The sequence below is a fragment of the Megascapheus bottae genome, unplaced genomic scaffold, assembly GCF_031878675.1.
Source record: "Megascapheus bottae isolate mThoBot1 unplaced genomic scaffold, mThoBot2.hap1 HAP1_SCAFFOLD_58, whole genome shotgun sequence".
Classification (NCBI taxonomy): Eukaryota; Metazoa; Chordata; class Mammalia; order Rodentia; family Geomyidae; genus Megascapheus; species Megascapheus bottae.
Window position 1 is genome coordinate 117,413 of NW_028327477.1, and position 10,549 is coordinate 127,961.

Here is a 10,549-nt window from a genome sequence, read left to right on the forward strand (position 1 = left end):
CAAGAGGTTCTTTTAAGCCCAGGAATCAACTGGAAGCCATTCTGAATAACAGAAAGAGACTCTTTAAAAAAAACAAAAGAAGAGAAGGAAAGAAGAGAAAGAGGAGGAGGAGGAGAGGAAGAAGAAGAAAGTTGGAAGAGGTGGAAGCAGAGGCAGAAAGAATAGGATGAATTAAATAAGAAATTAGATTTGGGAGTAGAGCTGTGGCTCAAGCTTCTTGATCTATCCTTGAGCAAAAAAAAAAACAAGCACAGGGACAGACCCATGTCCTGAGATCAAAGTCAAGGAACATCCCTCACTTACACACACACACACACACACACACACACACACACACACACATGCACACACACTAGAAGTTTAGGTTATTAACACTGTAAATCAAGCAGGCTTGAAAAAAACAAAATGTGACTTTTAAATTTTCTATTGAGCTGGACCTGTGGGCTCACACCTGTAATACTAGCTTCTCAGGAGTCTGAGGATCAAGGTTCAAAGCCAGCCTGGGCACAAAAGGATCTGAGACTCTTAGCTCCAATTACCCTCTAGAAAAGTATGAAATGGGGCTTGGCTCAATGGTAGGTTGATAGATGGTAGGCTGAAGAGCTCATGGACAACACCCAGGTCCAGAGTTCAAGTTCCACAACCTGGATATCTTTATCAAAATACCATTTTATTGCACATTAGAAATTATTTACCTATGAGTTATAATAGAATTATGCTAGGAATCATCATTTCATTGGAGGTTTGTGTTTTATAGACACATATGTGATGAATAAATGTTCCTCATAAGTTATCATTTTAGTAACAACAGAAATCATTTTCATTTTCTTTTTTTTGCCAGTCCTGGGCTTGAACTCAGGGCCTGAGCACTGTCCTTGGACTTTCTCAAGGCTAGAACTCTGCCACTTGAGCCTCAGCACCACTTTCGGCTTTTTCTATTTATGTGGTACCAAGGAATCGAACCCGGGTCTTCATGAATGCTAGGCAAGCACTTTAACCACTAGGCCAAACTCCTGGTCCATCATTTTCATTTTCAAATGAAACCAATCCCTATGAGAAGGCTTTCACAAAATTGTATGACACAATTTGAAATTACCTTTATTTTTCCTCCTTTCTGGAAATTGATTATTGCACCACAATTTTCCCATTCCTTGAGCTGCCATCTGGATATTTCAGACTTTGTGGTCCAGAAGTCAATCAACCTAATGCACGACTGTAGCCATCTTCAGAAAATCCTCACCTGCAGCGTAAAACATGATTAATTTCTTGACAGGTACACTTGAGTCTTTCTCTTGTCCCCCTAGTCTATCCTCACTCTTAGGAGTTTTGTGTGCTTTTCTTTCATCATCTACATGGAAGAGCCACTGTTCATAAAACTGTCCTTGTGAAGATTTATCTCTTATTATTAGTTTGCTGTGCTGCAAAATCTACCTTATGTACAAATAAATGAAATGAGCAATCTGAACTGTAATAAAGAGATTTAACACAATATTTGAGAATATTGATTGAGACTGTTGGTCTTTGTTTTCTTCTTCTTTTAAATTTTTTTCTCATTTTAGTGTAGATTTAGGCATCTCTTTACTATACCTTTTTACAACTGGGGAGTGGAGGGAATTAACTTGGTTTGATAGAGGCATTAGACAAAAAAAATAGGGAATTCTGGAGAAGAAATTAATGACAATTTTCAAAATTTAGGAAATAATTATAACTTGGATAATAAATAAATATTACTTTTATATGGTACGTTGCATAAAGACAGTCCTATTCACCAAGTAAAACATATTGGTTATGGTATATTCTGGTGAATTTATCTGTGGATAAATAGGTAAAATATCAATACATGAATTCATGATTTCATCCTAAGGGATGTTTTGTGGAAAAATGTATGAAATACTGGTTAAAATTCATTAGTCTGAAAAAATAGAGGTTAAATCATCATAAATTCAGTAAGTCTATATGTGTATAGATTACACAGAGAAAAATAACCATGTCTGTTATACTATATAATTCTGTGGAGCTTGTGAATTGGCTATGCTTGTAGTTTTCTCAGATGTTTCTTGTTGTCTGTGCTATAAGCCATACAGGATACATTTGAAAAAAAATACTTTTAAGTGTGAAGTACCCTTCGTGACAAATATATTTGGTGACAGTTTTAACTGTAGAATGATTCACAAAGATGACTTCTAGGATGGCTTCATGTTAATAGAAAAATAAGTTCTATGCACAGTATTTTTGAGAAGCACTGACTTAGTGGCTTTCCTCATATTTTAGTGCTTGTGCAAAATGGTAATGGACATGGTGAGTTTTCTTTTGTTTTTGTTTTTTTTTTCTTTTTCTGTTTTGCCAGTCGTAGGGCTTGAACTCGTGGCCTGGGCACTGTCCCTGAGTAATTCAGCTCAAAGCTAGTGCTCTACCACTTGGGCCACAGCACCATTGACTTGGTAAGTTTCTAAGAATGTGTCCTTTTCTAAAAGTCATGGAACCAGGTGGTGCTTTTTTTCAAGATAATATTAGGCTTTCTTTTCTGTGGTGTAGGCTTTTTATAACTAGATTAAAGAATTCTGGAAATGTAGTTATCATTTTCCATCACTGGTTATACAGTTGAAGACATTATTAGCAATTATTTGTTTTATGTTAACTATTTGTCAGATATATCACAATCCAAACATGACCAAGTCTTGAGATCCTTTGAGAGATTCTGTAGAAATGATTGAGCAGTCAGTATGCAAATTCTAAGTGGAAGATGTATAACTGTAATATCAAGCAGAATTAGGTAGGTAGGTAGGTAGGTAGGTAGTTAGGTAGGTAGGTAGGTAGGTAGGTAGCAAAAATCGTGTTCTCCTCCCTTCAGGGTTTAATGACTTACTGGAGGCATTCAATCATTGAAGAGGCACCGAAGAAAGTTTCTTTAATTTTTTTGAACCTAAGAATCCTAATCTCTGCAATTGTCCTAACAACTGCCATCCTTACTTTTTTTTTTCTTGTGTCAGTTGTGGTGCTTGAATTCTAGGTCTGGGTGCTGTCCCTGAAATCTTCACCTCAAGGCTAAAACTCTAACCCTTGAGCCACAGCACCACTTCCAATTATCTGGTGGTTAATTGGAAATAAGAATCTCATGGGGGTCCAGGAGTTTGGCCTAGTGGTAGAGTGCTTGCCTAGCTTGCACGAAGAGCCAGGTTTGATTCCTTAGTACCACATACTTAGGAAAAGCCAGAAGTGGTGCTGAGGCTCAAGTGGTAGAGCTCTAGCCTTGAGAAAAATCCAAGGACAGTGCTCAGGCCCTGAGCATAAGCCCAGGACTGGCAAAAACAAAACAAAAAAAACCCACACACACAATTAAAATATCTGGGGCCGGGAGTTTGGCCTAGTGGTAGAGTGCTTGTCTAGCATGCATGAAGACCCGGGTTTGCTTCCTCAGTACCACATATGTAGCAAAAAAAATAGCCAGAAGTGGTGCTGTGGCTAAAGTGGTAGAGCCCTAGCCTTGAGAAAATCCAGGGACAGTGCTCAGGCCCTGAGCCCAAGCCCAGGACTTGCAAAAAAAAAAAAAGAAAAAAAATCTCGTGGGCTTTCAAGCCTGGGCTGGCTTTGAACTATGATCCTCAGATCTTAGCCTCCTGAACTAGGATTATAGGTGTGAGCTACTGTTGCCTTCCTTTCCCTTTGGAAAAAGATGACAATAATACATTTGGAGATAATTTTATGTGTTTGAAGATCTGGAAATAATAGTAATAACTATAATATATATGAATATATGTATATATGCATATATGTAATATATATATAAATACATATATTATAAGGGATGGTAGTAAGGCAAGAAAGAAAAGAAACCTGGACTGATAAAAAAATTATGAGAGAAAAACTTTTCTCTGTGTATTTTCATACAAAAGAAAACCTTATAGATGTTAGAAATGCCTCCTATTCCAAAAAAATTCTTTTGCAATACCAGTTATGATGAAAAACTTTGAGACAGTTTACCTATAGGAAGAAGTGCTTATTTAGCACTAATTTAGTGAGATTTGAGCTTTAAATAGCCATCTTTAGTTAGGACCAGATTTTATTCTTCTCTGTAATATACTGGAAGGGGTAGGTTTGGACAATTTGAGAGACGATTTTTTAGCTTGAGTCTTGCTCTTCAGGTACCTTTTAGTTTAAGCATCAAAATACAAATTTATTCTTGAATATTTTTTCTCTAAAGAGACTGAAAGATCAATGCATTTTGTCAATCTTTGCTTTTTAATTCCAAGATCTACCCAACAAATTGACATACAGGGAGAATAAAATTTGTTTTCTGCTAGCACTTAGTTAATGGTATCTGCAATAGGAGGATTCCAAGGACTTTTTAAGTTGGTCCTGTTATTATTCGTATTGCAAGGTCACAGAAACTTTGAGCTTAATAGCAGGTAAAAGATGGCTTAAACTTAGGAGTCCCAGGGAACTTTTGATCTTACCTTTTATCTCCCCTGAAGTCTTCTTTTATTCTTTGTTTGGCTCCACCATTTACCAACTATCTTGTCCGGGAAAAATTGCCATTGGCCTGGCAAAGGACACAGTCAAGTCGATACTGATTTTATATAAATTAAATAAAAGGGTTGTGCTTCATCTCTTTGACAACAAAATTACATGAGGCTCACCTTAATATCAGAGCTTGTTACATTCCCAAAAAGCTGCATAGGAGGAGCAATGTCATTTGATGCTATTAATGGCTTAAATGCCTTCAGGTTTGGTCATTCCTTTGGATCTACTTCTAACTTTACCAAACCAAAATGTTTAAGCATGAAGAAGTCATTGTGAAGACATACTCAAGGATACTTTAGAAAATGTGAGGAAACAATGATTCTTTTAAATGATAAATACTGCCTGTATTTGTTAATCACAGAATGTACCTATTATCTGTGTAACTGGTATACCAAAGAAAGCAGAAAAAAATGACTGGAAGAATGCCATGTAGAGTTTAGAGCACAGGCTGTTTTTCTTTGATATAAGGAAAACAAGAATATAATATACTATGGACAGGACATACCATGTATTACTTTCCTGCTTTTTTATATAAAAATGTCCACAAACATATCTTAAAGCAATACCAATATATTACCGCACTCTCAGAAGTCTGGGTACAGTGTGTCTAAGGTGGGTCCTTTCTTGGTACCAAGATGGTGGCAAAGCTGTTCCATCCTGGAGATGAGGAGTGGATATTAGTTTGTGTCGTCATTCAGCTTATGATTAAATTTAGTTCCTTTCAGGCCCTAAGGTCTACTTAAACCTTGAGGTCTACACTCTTGTTGGCAATCATCAGTAGCTGCATATTACTTTCCCTCCTTTCTTTTCATGTCCTTTCTCATACCTGCCCTCATGAACAAGTCAACATCCTCTTATACTTTACATCTCTCTGATTCCATAGCCTTCTGAATCTCTCTGAACTCCACAAACATTTCTCTGTTTTGTGCCATTAGATGGATCCCACTAGAGTGGGATCCTCTTCTTATTTTCACATCCATAATACTAACTACATCTTCAAGTGACTTTAATCACAAAAAGTTATATTCATAGGAACCCAGGACTCAAGTAGTAGAGTGCTAGCCTTGAGCGGAAGAGCTCAGGGACAGAACCTAGGCCGAGAGTTTATGCCCATGACCAACCAAAAAAAAAATAGTCTGCACAAAATAGAGATTTCAAGGGCCTGGAATTTGGCCTTTTGGTAGAGTGCTTGCCTAGCATGCATGAAGCCAGCATGATATAGAAAAAGCCGGAAGTAGTGCTGTGGTTCAAGTGGTAGAGCTCTAGCCTTGAGAAAGCCCAAGGACAGTGCTTAGGCCCTGAGTAAAAGGACTGGCAAAATAAAAAGACATTTCAAGAGCTGCATAAGGGCAGCTATATTAGGAACCAAGGGGACCATTATACTCTTAGGGAGCAGATGGTATAAAAGTTCCACAGTGTTGACTAATATTTACAATGTCTCAGAACTCTTGAAAACTATCATATTTAGAATATTTTATTAGTCAAAGTTGACTTTCACTTTTTGTACAACTTTTACTTTTTTCATATATTTTTATTGTAATTAATAGAAGGGTTACATGATATTTGCCAGATAGATGGTGCATTAATTCCCATACATTGATACCCTTTCACATGTCTTGGTCCCCTATAACTTTTACTTTTTATTAATTACAATTTACCATTAATTAAGTAATTATAGTTATTGCTAGGAGAAAAAATGCAAGCAATTGGTCTATGTATGTCCCACTTCCTTTCCCAAAACAAAACATCTTTAACTAATCTCCTGTGAATTTGGTATCTGGTAAATAGAATACTGACTTTGGCTACAAGCAAAAGACTTGTTGCTCTCCTTAACAGGATGTCACTGGGTGAGGATTACCTGTAGTGAAGACAGCATGAATATAAAGCAAGGATATTTGTGTATATCCTTTGCGCACTGCCACCAGATGGCATGTCAAATGTTTATCTGAAACCCTTAATAGCTATAACCTTGAAGTCACTTAGTAAAGGTGGAAAATAAGTAATTTGATTCCTTCTAGTTGGATTTGAAAAATCTAATACTCACAGCTGTTGGAGATAACACAATCACATACTTAGAAATTCAAGTACAACATGGACATAAAGATATATTCTAAGTTAGACACTGGTGATTCATAATTGTAATCTTTGCTCAATTGGGTGCTGAGTTCTAAGGATCATGGATCATAGCCAGCCCAGGCAGAAAAGTCTATAAAACTCATCTGAAACTAACAACCCAAAGGTGAAAAGCAGAACTGGGGTCTACGTGGTAGCCTTGAATAAAAAAGCTAAGAGAAAGCATCCAGGCTAAGTTCAAGACCTAGTATTTGCACACACACACACACACACACACACACACACACACACACTAAAAATAATAAATTATTAGGCACATTATAGATTTTGCCTGTACCGAGAGAAAATGTTCCTAACTCAGTATGTTGGTAAATAATTCCAGTCTCTCTCATACAATGGTAAAATCAGAGCCACTTTTTGAAGCAGTGAAAATGCCTGGTGTAATTTCAATAGTTATAAATCAAAATTAAGCCTAGAAAACTGGACTCATAAATAAGTGCAGAGACTCCAGCTGGTTTTATTCTAAAGGCACTCTCAGATCCATTTGCATGAAGCTGACATGAGTATGGGAAAAGGGAATTCTATTTTAGTACAATCAGTTAGGAGCAGTCCCCAGGATTTAAATTTCCTAATAGGGAAATATACAGCAATTAATTTTTAAAGATTGAATTACTAAATGGAGAAATACAAGTTCTTATTTGCCCTTTGATGATTGTTTCTGTTCTGTGGAAAATTTCTAGGATTATATATGAAGATTGAGGATAAGGAATTCTTTCATTCAACCACAAAGTCAGTAAGACAAAGCATGTAACCTACATTTTCGTCTAATCAAATCTGCTGTTTCTTTGATGAAATTGGTTTGGTGGGCTTTTTCTCAGCTTGAACTTAACCACATAAAATGAAACTTCATAGATTCTGACTCTAAATTCTAAAGATTAGAGAAAAATTAACCATCCTGACTTTTCTGTTTTAACCAGACTGCTCTAAGACTTAGAATGAATTACTTCAGTAAACAAACTGAGAAGATTGTGAAAGACCACAAAAACAAATAATTTCAAGAATTTTTGTTGTTTATATCAAATGACTTATCTGTGGCAGTTAATGTAGAGGTTCACCCAGTTAGTTCCAATTGTATATTAACTTTTCCAATGAAAGAGAAAAACGACTCAAAGAAGTAAAATAACTAACCTAGCTGACACAACATGTAAATGTAGGAGACAAAGTTAGGAAATCCATCCCCTTTCAAATTCCTAATATCTTTTGTTTTTCTTAGTCAACTATATGAATATTAGGAGTGTCATTTTATTTATGTAGCCATTTATATGTTTATACCTGATGTCTCCTACTTAAAAGTACTATAAAATCTTTACTCAATACACACTTTTATTTTTATTCCTCAAAGTCTAAAATGCAATGCCATGAAATACACTTTTTTTTTGCCAGTCCTGGGCTTGAGCTCAGGGCCTGAGCACTGTCCTTGGCCTTTCTCAAGGCTAGAGCTCTACCACTTGAGCCTCAGCACCACTTCCAGCTTTTTTGTATGTATGTGGTACCAAGGAATCGAACCCAGGTCTTTGCTCATGCTAGGCAAGCACTTTAACCACTAGGCCAAACTCCCAGCCCAAGAAATACACTTTTAAGTTCCTATTATATCTGCACTTTTAGAAATAAGCAAACTATATCAAGTTGAGTTAATAATGCAAAAATTTGATCCTACTTACTGTCCTTTTCCTTTTCCATATTTTCCTTTGGTAGTTAATGGTAGTAGAACTATTTTTTTAAGTTGTAGAAATATCACAGTTCATTTACTCAGCATGTATTTCTGGAGCACAAACCATTATGATGTTCTGTTTGTAGTCATGTGTTTGCTTATTTGCTGATTTATTTTGCCCTTTGTACCAAGTGTAGATAGGAAGAAATGCAACAGTCCCCCCACAATGAGCAGAAGGGACATGATTGTATCCTGAAGAGAACCTAGAAGAAGCAAGGAGGCAGCCAAAACAGGCTAGTTAATACCCAACTCTCAATGCCAGATATGGCTATATTTTGCCAGCTCTAATCTTGATACCTCCTATGTAATTGGTTAGGTAGAATTAGTTTAGGTAGATTTTTTTTATTACCAGGTATTTGCTCTTTACCATATCCTCATTCAGTGTTTTCTTACTTTAACTTTATTCCTCGGGGCTTTATCTATTCCTTATTCAGATGTTTTTACTCTTTTGGATGGATTTTTGTTGTTTTAATGTTTGTTTTTGTTTTTGTGCTGGTCCTGAACTCATGGATTAGGTGCTGTCCCAGGGGCTTATTGCTCAAGGCTTGTGCTCTACCGCTTGAACCACAGCTCCATTTTTGAATTTTTGGTGGTTAATTGATGATAGGAGTCTCCTCGACTTTCCTGCTTGGGCAGACTTCAACTGCAATCCTCAGATGTCAGACTCCTGAATAATTAGCAAATAACTAGCATTACAGGCATGAACCACCAGTGCCCAGCTGGATTGCCTTTTAAATGCGCATTTTCCTGTGATGAAAAAAGCCGTCACGTAGCCTACAACATAGTCTGTGGGAGCTATTGCTTTCAGGACATGCAGCAAGCTAATGTTTATTCCCCTTACCTTGTTTGTTATTTTCCTTTTCAATGTTTCAATACTAGTAGCAGAGGCACAGATGACTTAACATTTCCCACTTATGAAACCCCTTTACAGAGTTTTATCTCTTCCAGATTGAGCATTTAAAATTAACTATGAGACTTCTCTATTGTCCTTGATTGGAATGCTGGTTCAGTATTCACAAAATGAACATTTTGGCTGGCAGCTGAAGAAACAATGATTGATCATGGTACTTTCAAGTTGTACTAACATGAAAGAGCTGACTGATGAGAAGGGATGAGAGTATTTGTCTAAGTACTGCCCCAGTAGAGTAACTCACAGTACCCAAAGAATATAGAAGGAACAGAGAAAAGGAAACAAACAAACAAAAAAACCCTCCCCTTAATTCTTAATATCAGGTCATTATTGCTGACACATTTGATGAGATGGGGAAAATAGGCTTTTTGTTAATGTGTCATAAAATAAATAGGAACGACATAGTGGCAGATGAAAGCTTTTGCTTCTCTCCATTTTATCGCTTTTAAATGTGGCTTTTCACATTCTGATTAGAATTTTAAACATGCATGGGAATTAAGAAGATATGGAATTTATGAAAAAATGATCTCCACCAAGTAGTTTCTTAGGCAGATTGGAATGCTTTGACCTTGAAAAGATAAATCCAGAACAAGTTAAAAACAGTGCATTATATTGCTGTGAACATATACAACTCCTAGCGTGTTGTATATCACAGATTAACAATAAAATAGAACAATCAGAAGATGAGGATGAGACTGACTTTCAAAACATGATTTACTAATGCAATTTTGAATGATCCCAACTGTATTTTGTTCCATTTATGAAAGAGATCTTGCCTTTCCTAATAAAGATCATTCAGATATAAGATAACCAAAAAGCATATTTTTCTAAGTTCGGCTTATTTATGTTCTAGTAAAAGTAAAGGAAATTAGTAAGGATTAGGATTTCCAGTAAGGATTTGCTAGTTTTCTTTCTTGTTAGTTTCTAAAGCCTTCCCAAATGAGTATGAGATAAAAATTGAAAGCTTTATAGATGAGTTTGGGTAACCTCCCAATAGAATGCTTCAGTTGATGCGCAAGAAAATTCATCTATTTTCAAATAGGAAAGACCTTCAAGGATGTGCCTTGAAAGTAGTCCTCAGTTTGTTCCTGGGTTCTTATTAAGGCTGATTATAACTATAACAGGCTGGTGATATGCTATGAAGACCAGTGTCGTAAAGAGAACCAATGAACTGACTGATGCAATACTGATCATGAAAAAAGAGAGAAAAGAAGTATCACACATTTTCACAATGCCATCTTGGAATAACACTGCTTTATTCCTTTATATTGCTC

General features: G+C 36.3%; 1 long non-coding RNA gene across 1 annotated transcript; it reads right to left on the reverse strand.

Annotated features, from left to right (window-relative positions):
* Positions 1-1,086: 1,086 nt before the first annotated feature.
* Positions 1,087-8,956, reverse strand: LOC150039771 (uncharacterized). Its single transcript, XR_016534226.1, has 4 exons — positions 8,316-8,956; positions 5,099-5,178; positions 4,455-4,540; positions 1,087-1,240 (listed from the first exon to the last, which is right to left on the reverse strand). It is a non-coding gene; the product is annotated as an uncharacterized LOC150039771 (long non-coding RNA).
* Positions 8,957-10,549: the final 1,593 nt, after the last annotated feature.